This window comes from Pelodiscus sinensis, chromosome 12 (assembly GCF_052426305.1).
Source record: "Pelodiscus sinensis isolate ZL-2025 chromosome 12, ASM5242630v1, whole genome shotgun sequence".
Classification (NCBI taxonomy): Eukaryota; Metazoa; Chordata; order Testudines; family Trionychidae; genus Pelodiscus; species Pelodiscus sinensis.
The window spans coordinates 39934403-39949756 of record NC_143063.1 but is presented as its reverse complement, the minus strand read 5'-3'; the positions used below and the strand labels follow the sequence as shown (position 1 = coordinate 39949756).

Sequence of the window (15354 nt, the reverse complement as noted above, 5' to 3'; positions counted from 1 at the left end):
AGTAATATCTTTTATTGGACCAATTTCTGTTGATGAAAGAGACACGTTTTCATTAAGGGTACATCTACACAGCAGGGCTAAACTCAAACTAAGCTATGCAACTTCAGCAGCATCAATTATGTAGCTTAAGTTGAAATAGCTTAATTTGGCTTTTGGCGCTGTCTACACAGCAGGAAGTCGAAGGAAGAACACTCTTCCCTCGACTTCCCTTAGAATCATAGAATCCTAGAACTGGAAGAGACCTCAGGAGGTCATCGAGTCCAGCCTCCTGCCCAAAGCAGGACCAATCCCAACTAAATCATCCCAGTCAGACCTTTGTCAAGCTGAGACTTAAAAACCTCTAGGGATAGAGATTCTACCACCTCCCTAGGTAATCCATTCAGGACTTCACCACCCTCCCAATGAAATAGTTTCCTCTAATATCCAACCTAGACCTCTCCCACTGTAACTTGAGATCATTTCTCCTTGTTCTGCCATCTGTCACTAATGAGAACAGCCTCTCTCCATCCTTTTTGGAACCTTCCTTCAGGAAGTTGAAGGCTGCTATCAAATCCCTCTCACTCTTCTTTTCTGCAGTCTAAATAAGCACAAATCCCTCAGCCTCTTCTCGTAGGTCATGTGCCCCAGCCCCCTAATCATTTTAGTTGCCCTCCACTGGATCCTTTCCAATGCATCCACATCCTTTCTGTAGTGGGGGCCCTAGAATTGGACACAGTACTCCAGATGTGGCCTCACTAGTGCCGAATAAAGGGGAATAATCACTTCTTTAGATCAGCTGGCAGTGCTCCTCCTAATGCACCCTAATATGCCATTGGCTACAAGGGCACGCAGTTGACTCCTATCCAGCTTCTCATCCACTGTAATCCCCAGGTCCTTTTCTGCAGAACTGGTACTTAGCTAGTTGGTCTCCAGCCTGTAACAATGCTTGGGATTCTTCCATCCCAAGTGCAGGACTCGGCACTTGTCCTTGTTGAACCTCATCAGATTTCTTTTGGCCCAATCTTCTAATCTGTCTAGATCACTCCGGACCCTATCTCTGCCCTCCAATGTATCTACCTCTCCCCCTAGCTTAGTGTCATCAACAAATATTATATAGTAACGGAGAGTTGGTTTATGAGTTGCTCTGCGTGGGTAGGTCAGTGCTGTGATTTAATATAGTATCCATGTTCACTTAATACACCTGTCACTGTGTGAACTGTAAAATTGTTTGATTTAGTTGTAATTGGTGGGTTAAGAAAATGTCACTTCATTTACGACTTTGTGGGTATGTCTAGACTCCTGTAAACCTTGTTTCATGAGGCATAAGGGATTGGTCGGCAAAGACTTCCCCAGCCGACAGATCTGCGTCTAGACTGCTGCACTGTGCCGGATCAGCTGATCGTCGGCAAAGCGCGGCAGCCATGTTATTTTAATGAAGTGGGGATTATTTAAATCCCCGCTTCTTTGCCTATGCTGGGTAAACTAGTTTACATGGCTCCATCTAGACATACCCTGTGTGTTTGGAATCCTTTTTTGGAGCATTCTGAACTATACAGGCACAATCACTTAACTGTTTATATAAAGAATTTGTCTTACTTGGGAGTCTCTTTGGAACTGGAAGAGGAAGTAGTTTGTGAATGCTGCAGTATTGGTGAAATACACGAGCACTGCAACACTCCCTAGTTTGCAAACTATCCTTTAATTCTGTAGTTTGAGAAATAAGGGTTGCAAAAATTGTGTTGTATGCATTTGGAATGAAACCAGCAATTCCCCTTCATTTCCCTAAGAATTGCAGCTTAAATAAATCACTTAAGAATCTGTATAGTATATTTTTAGGTGCTTTGCTTTTTGACATTACTGACTTGAAGAATTGGTGGCATTTGGAATGGCTGAATAAAGCTGACACTGAATTTCCTATTTAAAAATTAGAATAACGTATGTTTTCAGATTTTATCATTTTAATGTAGTTTTCTAATTAAAAGTGTCATTTTATTGCTACTTGAAGAAATTAAGCATTTATGAGGTGTTTTAATCATGGCTGGTTTTAGTAAACAGATAAGGATTGAAATACATTTTCCATTTGAAAAGAGATGATTTCTCTATTTTTTTTCTCTTTTTTTTTTTTTGCTCCAGAGGAGCTTAATTGTCCCCTAGGGCTTAGGTGGTGATGATGGCTACTTTGGGGGAATCTGCAAGGGAAGTCAGGCACTCTTCAGATAAGTGTCTAAAAGTAACCTATATGGCAGAACTTGTTCAGTGTTTAATTTTTTTTTATAAAAAAAGTCTTTTTAGCAAAAATAGGAATTTGTATGAGAAAATGTTTATTTCCATCCAAATGTTCAAGTGTTATTTTTATGCTGTTTAAAAAATTATATTTTGGTTTGTTTTTTTCACAATTAAAAAAAATCTTTCTTGTGGTAAATATTTTCTTTACCAGCTCTACTAAGTAATCTGAATATTTCAGGGGACTTTTGGGTCATCCTTATTCAATGCTCCCTATTTAATTTTGCCTTTTTATGAAAAATGCCCAAGGATTTCTCTCTCATTCACTTTTTCAGCTGGTAGCTCATCACATCCAAATTCTTCTCTGTTATCCTCAGTTGTGCCCTGATGGCTGTGATCTTCCCCCCAAACAGTTAAATAGTGGCTAGGCAAACATCTCTTTCCTCTCTATCTTTTTGTAGCAGCCCTCAAGTCCCTTTCTTTTCTCCATCTCCTAAAAGAGGGGGATTACTTTAAAACAGAAATTGAAGATAATTTGAGTTGGGGAGCCCTTTCCTCTTAATCCAGTGTGAAATTGGCTAGTATACAGTGAGATATCTTGTTATTAGTACTAGTTTTATTTTATATTCTAAAATTGAGTTCTAAACCAGGTAAATGTTCAGAAGTTTTCTCTATTTCCAAATATGTTTCTCCAGTTCAAGCCCCGATGAACACTTTCATTTATTTGAGGTTGATCTTTACACAGTTGAAGTTTTTAATTAGTCTTTGCAGCTTCCCTTCCACCTTTTTACTCAAGGAGGGACCATTGTTACTATTGCAGCTATATAAACCTTGCCAAAGAGTAGTAAGCATAGAATCTGTTTCCCACTTCAGCTGTAACAAGCGATTTGGGGCTACCCCTACAACAGCTTCATCTAATTAAGATAATTCAGTGGAAAATTGTTGCTATAACCTTAAGCATCTGAAAATCTTGGCATCAGACTTGCTTGGCATGAAGTATAAATCAGCTATTGCGCATCTTACATATCAGTCACCTAAATCAACAAGTGTCTTTAAAGCATTACCACTAATGATGAGCATAGGTCAATCTGAATGTTGTCGAATTTTAAAAAATGTACAGCTATAATGCTGGTGACAGCTTTAGATTAACCATGCTAGCATCTGAATCTTCTTAGCCACACAGCAGGCAGGGAGGGCTTCCCCCCAACGAGTTAGTCTCAGTGGGGGTTTTTTTTTTTGCATGAAGATTATATCACTTGTGGGCACAAGCATTAGACTCTTTTTGTAAGTAGGTGTCAAGGAGACCCTATACAGTTCTTTCATTCATTCACTGATTATCTGTATCATGTCTTCCTTCCTACCTTCCTTCCTTTCTGAGGCTTTTCTCCTTGAAGTGGGCCACTGCCTGATGGAGGATATGGTGCCCTTGGTTTGGTTGGTGCCTTGCTCCTCCCTGCTTGTGATGTCCTCATCAGTTTTCTTAAGATTCACCTTCAGTGTGCCTTTGTAGTGTTTCCTCTGACCGCTCTGGCCATGGGGAGCTGAGAAAACAGGGCTTGTTCTGGGAGCTGAGAGTCTGGCATCTGCACACAGTGTCCAGTCCAGCGGAGTTGGTGTGTGAGGATCATTGCTTCTATGCTGGTGACATTGGCTTCAGTGAGGCTGCTGGCATTAGTGCAGTGATCTTGCCAAAGGAGCTTCTGGAAGCATCACTAATGGTACGTACCTCTCCAGACTCTTGAGGTGTTTTTCATAGTAGGGATGTGAAAGGTTAACCGGCTAACTGCTAAGCATCATAGGTAATGCTTACTGGTTGTGGTTAAAAGTAGGAGCTGGAGCAGCTTCCTACCCGCCACAGGCAGGGGCTGCTCCATCCCTGAGGGACCCACCGCAGGCAGGGGCTGGTCCAGCTGGAGCAACCCCTGTCTATGGAGAGCCTGGCCCAGTCCTCCTCCATAGATTACATGCTGGCTTCTTGAGAGCAGGGCCAGCTGCAGAGAAATCTCCTCCCCATGAGTGTGTCTGGTAATCCTTGCTGGCTCCGTTCTCTGGGAAACAGCTTCGCTGTGGCAGGGAAGCCTCCTCCCTAGGAGTGGAGCCAGCAAGGTCTGGTGGCTTCACTGCGGGCTCCACAGTATAAAGCTTATTTAAGCAGTGTAAAGCAGAGCCCGCAGAGTGTGTAACCTCATAACCGCTGAGATTTTTCAATGGGTTTTTACACGGTTACCTTTTTAACTGACTTTTTACATCCCCAATGGAGAGGTCACCCTGATTTCACATCCTTAAAGAAGTGTGGGAACAGCAATTGTCCTGTAGACCTGGACCTTGGTGACCTGCCATTGTCACAGTTCGTGAAATCGTGTCGGAGCAATTTCCCAAAGAAAGCCCTTGCATTACTGGATCCTGTGCAATATCTCACTGTTGAGTTTTGAGAAAGTTTCTCCGCTGTCTCCAGAGTCTGATCTTTGATGGTGATTTGTGGGGGCTCATGTGCAAGGCTGATGGAGCACTGTAGTCTTCTCACTATTGAGTGAGAGACCTAGGCTTCGGTATGCCTGTGTGAGGAAATCCAGTATGGATTAAAAGTCATTCTCTGCATGTGTGAGGATGACGCAGTCATCAGAATACCAAAGATCAGCAATGGACATACTGAAGACTTTAGACTTTGAGCATAGATGTTGAAGATTAAAGAGTTGTTTATCCATTCTGTATTGGATGTAGTGTCCATTGCAGAGGTAATCTCTAGTTAGGACCCAAAAAACTGGTAAGCAGATGGAAAACAGGGTTGTGACAATAATGCATCCTCACTTAACCCTAGTTAAGATGATGAAAGGTTCTGTCTCCAGGCCATTACAAAGAACTGTGGCAGTCATCTGAGCATGGAGAAGCCTTAGGATCTGAATAAATTTTGGAGGGCAACCAAATCTGACCAGCACGTTTCCACAAGGCTTCGAAATGGACACAGTCAAAGGCCTTTCTTAGATTGAAGAAGTCCTATTTTGCTCCCAAGACTTGTCCTAGATTTGGTTGGCAAAGAAAATCATGTCAGTTGTCCCACAAAATGGTCTAAAATCACACTGAGTCTGGCAGTATTTCCTCAGCAAAAGGAAGTAATCAATTTAAGAGGATATGAGCAAGAATTTTTCCTGCTGTAGATAGCAAGCAGTGCCTCGATAGTTTCCACACTCTGAGTTGTCTCTTTTCTTAAAGACTGTAACACTAATGTTCCCTAAAACTTTTGGAATCTTTTTATTATAGTAGATATGAAGAAAAAGTTTGTGGAAGTTCCTTACCAGTTCTTCACCTCCAGACTTATAGACTAGTTCAAATACAAGACTTGTACTAGACTACAAAACTAAGTAGACAACAAAGTAGAACTTCAGCTGGTATGCCATCATGCCCTGTTGCTTTGTTTTTCTTGGTATGTGTAATAGCTTGTGTTACTTCTTCAAGGGTGGGGAAGGTCAGCAAAAGATTTTCTTTCATATCATTGAGGTACAGATTCTATAGAGGCATCAGAAACAATTGACTCAGTTCAAGAGTAACTCAAAATGCTCCTTCCGTCTGGCTTTGATTGCTTGTTATCCTTAAAATACATTGACTCATCTTTCCCTTGGAGCAGTACGGCTCCATGAGAGCATGGACCATAAATGTCCCTTATTGACCGAAAAAAGCTCCTCATTTCATGTTTATCAGCATACATATCAATTTGCTTGGTCTTTTTTTGTTACCACTTGTTTGCTGTTATGGATTTTCTTTTGGGTTTCAGTTTTGAATTGTTTGTATGACTCTTTCTCCGGCTGGTATGATATGTCATTTTGCCACATGCAATTAACTCTTCTTTTCTAGTTGAACAGGCTCTAAATCTCAGGATTATTTTCATCGATCCAATGTTGGTGATGCTGAGTAACAGCCAATGGACTCAGCACATGTCAAGAAAATGGCAGTTTTTAAACCTTTCCAGAAATGTTCAGGATCATCAGCTGTAGGCACAATGGCAAACTTCTTTGGAGACACTGCTGAAGTCACTATGAGCGAGTCACTACTCTATGTTTAAGTCACTATGTCTTCAAGGGCCTTTCATGATGAATTTCTTTCAAACTGATTTTGTCTCCTTTCATATCTCCTGAGGGGATATGAAAATTCATGATTGATTTAACAAGGTGATGGTGTCCAACAGTTATCAGTTCCATGTGTGGCCCTTATAATGTGGACATCCTTTAACTCCTGAGTGCTAACAATAACACAGTCAGGAAGATGCCAATCCCTGGAGCAAGGGTGTCTCCAGCTGGTCTTATACATCTCACTTTGTCTACAGAGAGTATTTGTAATGACCATGTCATTTTCTATACATTTGCTTGAAGGAGGATGTCATTAGAGTTAGTCTTTCTTACTCCTTCTTTTGCAATAGTGCCATTTTAGAGATCTGACTACTGTCTAATTCTAGGTTAAAATCACAGAGGAGAATGATCTTATTCTCTGTGGGAATGTTGGTCAGGACTCTGTCAAGATCTGTATAGAAATGTTCCTTACCATCCTTGACAGAATCAAGCATTGGGCTATACACACTGATGACTGTTACTGAGCTCAAGACAAAGAGTCATTCATCGATTCCTACAGGAAATTCTGTAAACTGATTGACAAACTTATTCCTAATTGCAAAACTGCCTCCAGGAATGCACTCGTCCTTTGCAGATTTTCCTTTCCAAGAAAAGGTATGGCCTCCACCACCTTCTCTGAGAGAACCTTTATCTGGGCACCTCACTCAGGGCAGCAATGTTGTTGTTGTATCTCACAAGTTCCCTGGTGATGAAAGCAGTTCCTGCTGGTCATGCATTACCTTTATTATCCATCAGAGTGTGAATATTTCATATAGCAAAAGTAAATGTTTATAGTTTGACCACAGGCAAAGCCATCCCACTGGATGTGGTAATCTAGCCAGGAGTGTATGAGACAGCCTAAATTGAAGGCACCTTTTCTAGTCCTCTCCCCATGTGGGGTAAGAAGGATGGATCTTAAAGAGAACTCTCAGTCATGGTAGTAGCTGCCAAGTTGCATTCTTGTTTCACTCTAGGTACAAGATGACCATCTAACTATCACGGCTTATATGCAAGTTCCTGGTTAGGGACGGCCTGGTTCACTAATCCTGTCTTTGTCACCTAGGCCGTGTCCATACTCAGGGTTTTTTTCAGGAAAAGTAGCCTTTTCCCGAAAAAACTTCCCCTGCGTCCAGACTCAAGCCGCGTTCTTTCGAAATTATTTCGAAAGAACGCGGCTTTTCTTTCGATGGCGGTAAACCTCACTTCACGAGGAAGAACGCCTTCTTTCGAAAGCTCCTCTTTCGAAAGAAGGCGTTCTTCAATGTAAAGAGGCCGTCTTCGAAAGAGAGCATCCAGACTCGCTGGGTGCTCTCTTTCGAAAAATCGGATTTCTCTTTCGAAAGATCCACCTGTAGTCTAGACGCGATCTTTCGAAAGAGGCTCTTTCGAAAGATGCTTTCGAAAGACCCTCTTTCGAAAGAAGCCTGCATTCTAGACATAGCCCTATAGTCCATGATTTCTTTTAACGTGGGAAGCTGGTGTGCCTACAGTAACCATACAGTCATGACAAGTTGGAGGCCTGAGCACTAATGGCAGGGAAAATCCAAAAAACTGGAGGTGTCCTACTTGCAGCTTTCATCCACTTTCACAGTTGATGAGATCCAAGGGCCCTCTTCTGCCTGATTCAATGTTAAGGTCTTCGGGGACTGGACTGTGTGTTGTCTGGCACCTCCCCTTAGATCAGTTTACCTTGGGAGACCCTTGAAGCTCCCAACAACTTAGATGTGAGCATCATTGGAGCCTGCAAGCCTCTTCACCTCTACAAGGTGACAGTCCCCAAAAAGGGCCCCGTGAATAGGTTGTGTGCATGAGCAGAAGTAGAGGCTTGAAATAAAGCTGTTGTGTTTCTTTCAGACACTCAGTATTTTCATTTCTATGATTCACATACTATATAAAATACAATTTCTCATCTTTTGTCCTTGTTTCCACTCACACTTATCTTAGAACCTTCCTATATGTTTCTGTGTAATCCCTATTGTTGATTTATCACCACACTTGATTCCTAACAGACAGGCGGAGGACAGAAATGCCAGGCCCCTGGGAAAGGGGATAGGTGGCTCCAAGCCCGTTCCCCAATCTCTCCTATTTAGCAGTCCTGTGAATAGATCTTTGTGCTTCTTCTCACACCTGTTTTGCTTCCTGTTCCCATCAGTTCAGTGACTGAAACAGACCATCTAAATCCATCCATTTGCTTTCTTTATCTTTAGACACCACTAGTCTGTTCCATTCTTTCTGCAAACCCGGCTTAAATTTCCTTATAATTTCTACATAAAGATACCCTGATGATTGAGACATATCCAATCCCATATCATGTTTTCAGTGTACATTCACGACAGCTCTTCAGCTCTGTTTGCTACCAATAAACCAGTCCCACCTTTTCTGTTGTTCCCTCATCAAGTAAATGTCTTCCTAGATTGATTATGCAAATGTACTCTAGGAACGCTGGCATTACAGATTCAAATAGCTGCAGCCTTCCACACATAAAATGGAGGCTGATTTGAATGAAATGTCCGCTTTTAGCTAAATGAGCATTAGAACACAGCAGCCCAGTTTGGATAAGATTTAAATTCGTTGTTCAAAATCTTTGCTTGTTTTTTCACTTAGCCAAATGTGCTTCTAAGCCAAGAGGGTGAATCTGACATGAATCTGGATATGACCCTCCAGATCGTGGTATATGTTCTATGGTTTTAGAGGTGAGGCATATTTAGGATGATATGGTTATTTTGATGTTACAAATATGAGTTATAGTTTGCCTAGGGGGGATTGAAATATAGTAAAGTGGCTTTCCTTTTCTTTAATCATATGAATAGCAAATATAAATTCATATATGCTGGACAGATAATATTCAAAAGCTCGATCCCCGTGCTGAATAGCCCATAATATACTCCATGGATGCAGAAGGATAGAGCTTCAGTTGGTGTAAATTGGCATAGCTTCATTGAATCTGAGATGTATTCTGAGCTCAGGACAACAAAACTATTTCTTTTGTCTTCTCTTCCCCTGCTAAAATAGTAAACAGTTTATTTTAAACAACCGGGATGACTTGTTTTTCCAGGAACATTTGAATTCAAAGATGGCGTTTGTTCATTGAACTGGAACTGAGGGAGAATTCCATACATAGAGGCAACAAATGGAAATATAAGGAGAAGGGAATAGATGTATGTATGGGATGTATTTTTTTAAAAATAGGCTGTATAGCATAAGACCCCCTTCTCTTTTTATAGTTGGGGTACTTCAGGACTTCTCATACCAATGACCCATCTATATTATTATAGGAATGCCTACAGGCCTCAGTCTTGTGCTAGATGTTGCACAAATGCATAGTGATTAAGGTGATCTGTGCAAATTCATATAGAAAACCAGTGGAAGACTTCGAAATGGATCTCGTGTTCTCTAGCTCCCAGTCTTTGCCCTATTCACTGGACCACTGGCTATAGCTAAAGATTAATAAGCTAACAATTTTTTAGCAACAGATTATTCTCCTTATTGGGAAAGCAGTTTCAGTAAAAAAAACTTATAATCAGAGATAACAGAATCAAGGTTAGTTTTTCTCATTCCTCCTTTCCCTCAAAACTGTCTTTTCACTTTATCTATCCCAGTCAGTAAAACTGCATCTTACAGCTGTTTTTGTCTACCTAAGCAAGGCCAGTTTTTTCTCCTGACTCTGGAGTATCCTTGCTTCCAATTTTGGGGAAGGAGGTTATGTCCACAAAAAGACTGTGGATTATGGCAGCTTCAGTTCTCCCACAACACTGACAGCATGACACAGAGAACCTTGTTTTCAGAGCTGTGTTTGCACAAATGTGTATGCAGAAACTGTATATGTAGTCACCCAAAATGTGTTTGAAAATCAAAGTAATTGTACAAAAGGCCAGGTAGACATTTAAATGAGCACTTGCACATGCATTTTATTACAATTATGTAGTTAGCTGCAGTAATTGCATACACAAATTATGCACACTTGTTTTTTCATGCTTAATTGTGAGTGTGTGATCTTGAAAATCTGGGCCTATATTAATGAAAATGTTAAGTCTGATTTTAACTTTCTCTCACATTTTTCTTTACATCCTTATTTTTAGTGTTTTCTCTGGTCAAAAGTGATCTTCTAATTGCCCATATTTATTAAGAAGTGGGTGGTATAGATGTATGATTTGTTATTATATTATCGTACTCTACCAGAAATACATCATCAAATGGTGAGAAAAAACATTTAACAACCTGAGTTGTTTTACCTGTTTTGAGAGGGCCTTTACATTGATCAACATAATAGATGTGGACAGGAGATGAACTACTAAAACAGACTATGATTTGTTTTAGATTTTCTAAACTAAATAAGAATGTATTGCTCAAAGATGTGAATTCGTGTATGGACAGTACTAAGGTATTGTAATACTTATTATTATGCTATTTGTGTTTGCCTGGAATATAAATAGGGCTAGATTATAGTATTATGGCCTGATATTGCCAAGCATTTACACTTTTGTGTAATTTTGCTGATTTAAGTAGTAAGATTGCTATACATCTGACGAATATTATGCACATGCTAGAATGCTTATTTAGGATCAGAGCCTAAATGATCATTTGCATAAGAAGTGGATCATGGAAAGATGTGATGGAACAAAGTTAATACAGGTTGAACTTCTTTATTCAGGCACCCTCGGGACCTCACTGGTGCCAAACCAGAGAATTTGCCAAACCACGGGAGGTCAATATTGTCTAGCAGCATTACCAACACTTCCACTGCTTACTGCTTAGAAGACGGGGTAAATTAGAACTAAATAACAACACAGAACACTGAGAGCCAGGACTGGTGGCGGTAAACAAACCTTATGGGGCCATGGGAAACTTAGCTATACCCATGTTATGTAGGGACATCCAACTAACTAAAAGCATGCTGGACCACAGATGTTGCTGGACCCGAGAGTGCCAGACTAGAGAGATTCAACCTGTAGTAGACTTAAAAGTAAACTTAGTTTGATGGCCATAATAGAAATGACATTAAAAACTGCTCCATTCAGTTACCTTTGTCAAAGTTACATCTGGATCCTGCAATTGAGATCATTACTATGTTATCATGACATACCTATACAGATGGGAAGATGCTGCGGTTTCAGCTATTGTAAATATTTGAACTGGTGCCAAGGTACAGTAGTTTGATGTTATTTTTGTAAATTGGGAGTTATTATATTATTGTCAGGGATGTCAGACTATTTGGACAGCAACTGCAGAGATTTGTGTCTCACAAAGAGAAGCTGAGGAAAATTCATAAAATATTTCCTGTTTTAATTACAGCAAAACACTTTTTTATTATTAGGTAAGTTGAATATACTATTCTGCTCTGCGGTTTTCCCATTTTCCCACTTAACATCTTTAAATAACGTTTAGCAGTCACTATTGATTCCCCACCTAGTGTTAATGTTATAGACAGAGAAGTTTACAAGTCAGCATGAAGAGACTGGAACAGAACTGCAAATATCTGTGGCGTAGTCACAAACATACCTCTGGTCCCACAGAGACTGGAAAATATTGACTTCATGGATGGTTTTCCAGTAATCTGCAGTGAACATGTATTGGAAAACAAAAGACAAAGGAAGAGGATTGCAAGCTTTGCTTTGTGTTCAGTGGTGAGTTCTCTTCCTTCCTCTACGAGCCTCCTCTTTTATTCTGTTCTGTTTAAGGGCTTGAGCCTATACTCCCTGAAGTCCATCACAAAATTCCCATTGGGTTTACTGTATGATATCAGAGTCAATGCTAATGGACATTATTTGAAACAATGTATGGGGCCATGCTAATCTGGTATTGATGATTAATGTCATCAGATAATGGACCTATGAATTAAAAGCTGAAGACCTGGTTCTGCCTATCCATTGTCCCATATAGACTGTTCACTGACTGAGCCTGAATAGAATGACCATTTTAAGGCCCTCATTCCATTGGCTATAATAAGTTTTGGATCAGACCCTAGTGAGTAATTTCTCCTTCTTTTCCCTTTAATGACATAGTTGCCTTTTATTTCTCTCGTGTCCAATTAACTATGTTGTTCCCTCTCAAATTCCACTCTCCACCACATCTAGCCTCTTTCTCCCAGGCCTTCATTTTCTTTTTCCTTACCTTCTCCTTTCCCTTCTTCTTTGCTTGTTTATTCTTCATTTTTTCCTTTTTCCTTCTTTTTCGTGAGTCAGTATTTTTGGAAATTGCACTTCCTTCTAGACAGAGTTTGGTGGTTTGTTTCTCCCTTCTAGCTGCTCTAGGAAGGTATGGCTTCAGATCACTACCATATAAATTCAACAACTGTCTGTCATGAATATTTGAAAGTTTATTACATCTCTATTTTGAGTAATATTTATGCTGTGCTATTTCCCTTGACAGAACAAGGGATTCCCATAATCTGAGAAAGATTTAGATATATTAGACTCATGGGTGCATGAATAGTGATTTAATAAAATAAAAGGTGAAACAATACAGATGGGGGACCAAAGATAATGTTGGAAGGCAGTTTTAACTGTCTCCAATTTTTACTAGATAAAGGGAAAACTTCCCATTCACATTAGTATGTTTTGCAGTAGTCGCTGTTGGCTACAGTAAGGAAACCCCTTCAGAGAAGAGACTTCAGGGGTCACTATGGATAATATACAGTATCTCAAAAAAATTTCAGGGAGCAGTTAAAGGCAAATAAGTTGCATTTGTCGTACCTGCAAAAGGTATTCAGGCATTAGAGCATTGTTCCTTATGTCTTGTAAGTTATTGTGCACTAGTGTACATCCTACAAAATGAGGTGCTCTGCTTATGTATCTGAATCCGTTGTATGTGTGTCTTATACCTTTTAATAATATAATAATAGGGTCATTTTACAATGCAGCATTTCCTCCACAATATCCAATCATGGTTGGTTCTCAAACTGTTGAGTCTTGACACATTTTGTCGGGTGGCACACTACTGCCTATTTTGCTGATAAGGAGTTTTTGATTTCTAACTTTAAAGCACATATTTGTGAATGGAGAGAAACAAGCAAACAAAAAAATGTCCCAGAGGAGCCATTGCCAACAAATTATCGAGCAAGACTTTTGTGACGAGCTCAAGAAAGTGAGCTATGATGTTTTGATGAGATCAAAAAGAATGTTGAAAAATGAGACAGGAGACATGAGACCAACTAAAGGATTAGAAAATGCTTACAGTGATAGACTCAAGAAGCTTTGTCTATTTATTTTAACAAAGACAATGTTAAGAGGTGACTTGATTAACATAATAAGTATTTACAAGGGGAACAAATCTATATTTGACATAATTTGTCTGTCTGTCCATGTGTCTGTCTGTCTGTTCAACAAGTCCTCCTAAACAGTAATAGCTAGGATCATTAAATTCAGTTAACAGCTTCCTCTGATCATAACTTAAAGCAAGGTAAAGCGTTGGTTGTGCCAAGAAAATGGGATGTGCCTGGAATGGGATTGCTTCTCATAAAACCAAATAGAAAAGAGACAGAATCACTAGGCAGGTGAAAGGAGCTGGCTGAGGACACCGTCCCTGGCAGGACTGCCCCAGTCCTGAGCCTCCCACCCCCACAAGCGCCCTTTAGAGACAGCGGAGGGGGGGCCTGAAGCTCGTTTCTCCATTTGTATGGGAACATGGCTGGCTGTTCCCCTTCATAAAAGAGCAAGGGGAAAGTGCACAATTTGCTGCATTCCTTACTCTGGCTGGTGAGTGCCGGGACAGATGAACCTGGACCTGTCACAGTTTGGGGACATGCACTCCCTCCCCGGCTGTGCCCACTGGAGCTGCAGTGGCCATGGAGAGGTGCTTCTCACCTGGCCCCAAGCTGCTACGGTGAAAGAGGGATGGGGTAGTCCTCTGTCCCTGGGGAAGCCTGCATACTGAACCCCTCATCATCAGCCCCATCCCAGAGCAATGATTTAAATGAAGTATCAAAGGGGTAGTCACCTTAGTGTGTAACTGAAAAAACTTAAAAAACAACAAATGGTCCTGCAGCATCTTGGGGTATGTCTACACTACGGGACAAGGTCGAATTAAGATATACAATTTCATTTACATTAATTGCATAGCTGAAGTTGAAGTAGCTTGACTCAACTTTTGGCGCTGGCCACACTTCAGGAAAACAAAGGGAGAACATTGTCCCTTTGACCTCCCTTACTCCTTGTGGAAGTAGGACTTACTGGCATTAACCAGAGTGCCCATCTCCGTTTGAATTAGCATGTCTTTACTAGACCTGCTAATTTGAACCCTGGAAGATCGACAGTGGCAGCTTCAATCATCTCTGTAGTGTAGACATACCCTAAGAGATTTTAAAAAAATGTAGATGATATCACGAGCCCATGAAAGCTCTTGGTATCATCTACATTTTTTTTTAGTCTTTAAGGTGCTACATGACCATTCTTTTTTTTTTTTTTTTTTTTTTTAAAAGAAAGTATGTACATTTTAAGTTTATTTTCCACAAACCAAAAATTAATTAAAATTAATTAAAGATCCGAGCAATGCTGAGTAAATCTTCTAGTATTTAATAATGGGCTCTTTAATCTAGCAGAGAAAATGGTAACATGACTCAGTGGTGGGGAGTTGAAGCTAGACAAATTCAGACTGGAAATAAGGCATACATTTTTTAACAGTGAGAGTAATTAACAATTGGAACAGCTTACCCAGGTTTGTGATGGATTCTCCATTACTGTCTATTCTTAGATTGGATGTTTTCTAAATCTGCTTTTGGAATTTCTTTGGGGAAATTCTATGGCCTATTGTGAGTCAGACTAGGTGACCACAATGTTCTCTTCTGTCCTTGGAATCTTTTAATATATTTTGGAATGTTGCCATAACTAGAAATCCCTGACAAAAAGGCACACTCCAAACGGTTAAAAATAAAATAGGATTGTACAAAACACTTTTTTTTTTATTAAGTGCTCGGGTATTAAGGTGACTAGGGCCATATAAGTAGGTAGCTAGATACAGCAAGTAGTAATATCTGGTCATCCTTTCCAAAGGTGACTTCAGTGGGACGCTTTACTGGTACCAGAGTCCATGCTAGGAGATCTGTTTTCAGGAGTGC

The 15354-nt window shown here is 40.2% G+C and overlaps 1 long non-coding RNA gene across 4 annotated transcripts in view; it reads right to left on the bottom strand.

Moving 5' to 3' along the window:
• Window positions 1-15052, bottom strand: part of LOC142818189 (uncharacterized) — a 33478-nt gene extending 18426 nt beyond the window's left edge. The window contains exons 1-3 of one of the 4 annotated variants that reach the window (XR_012906669.2): window positions 14951-15052; window positions 12414-12549; window positions 11802-11856 (exon numbers count right to left, since the gene is read on the bottom strand). This is a non-coding gene — a long non-coding RNA (uncharacterized LOC142818189). Of the gene's footprint in view, window positions 1-11801; window positions 11857-12413; window positions 12574-12994; window positions 13124-14950 lie in introns of those variants that run through there. The other 3 variants (XR_003089262.3, XR_012906668.2, XR_012906670.2) reach the window with 3 other exon arrangements.
• Between the last annotated feature and the right edge of the window lie 302 nt (window positions 15053-15354).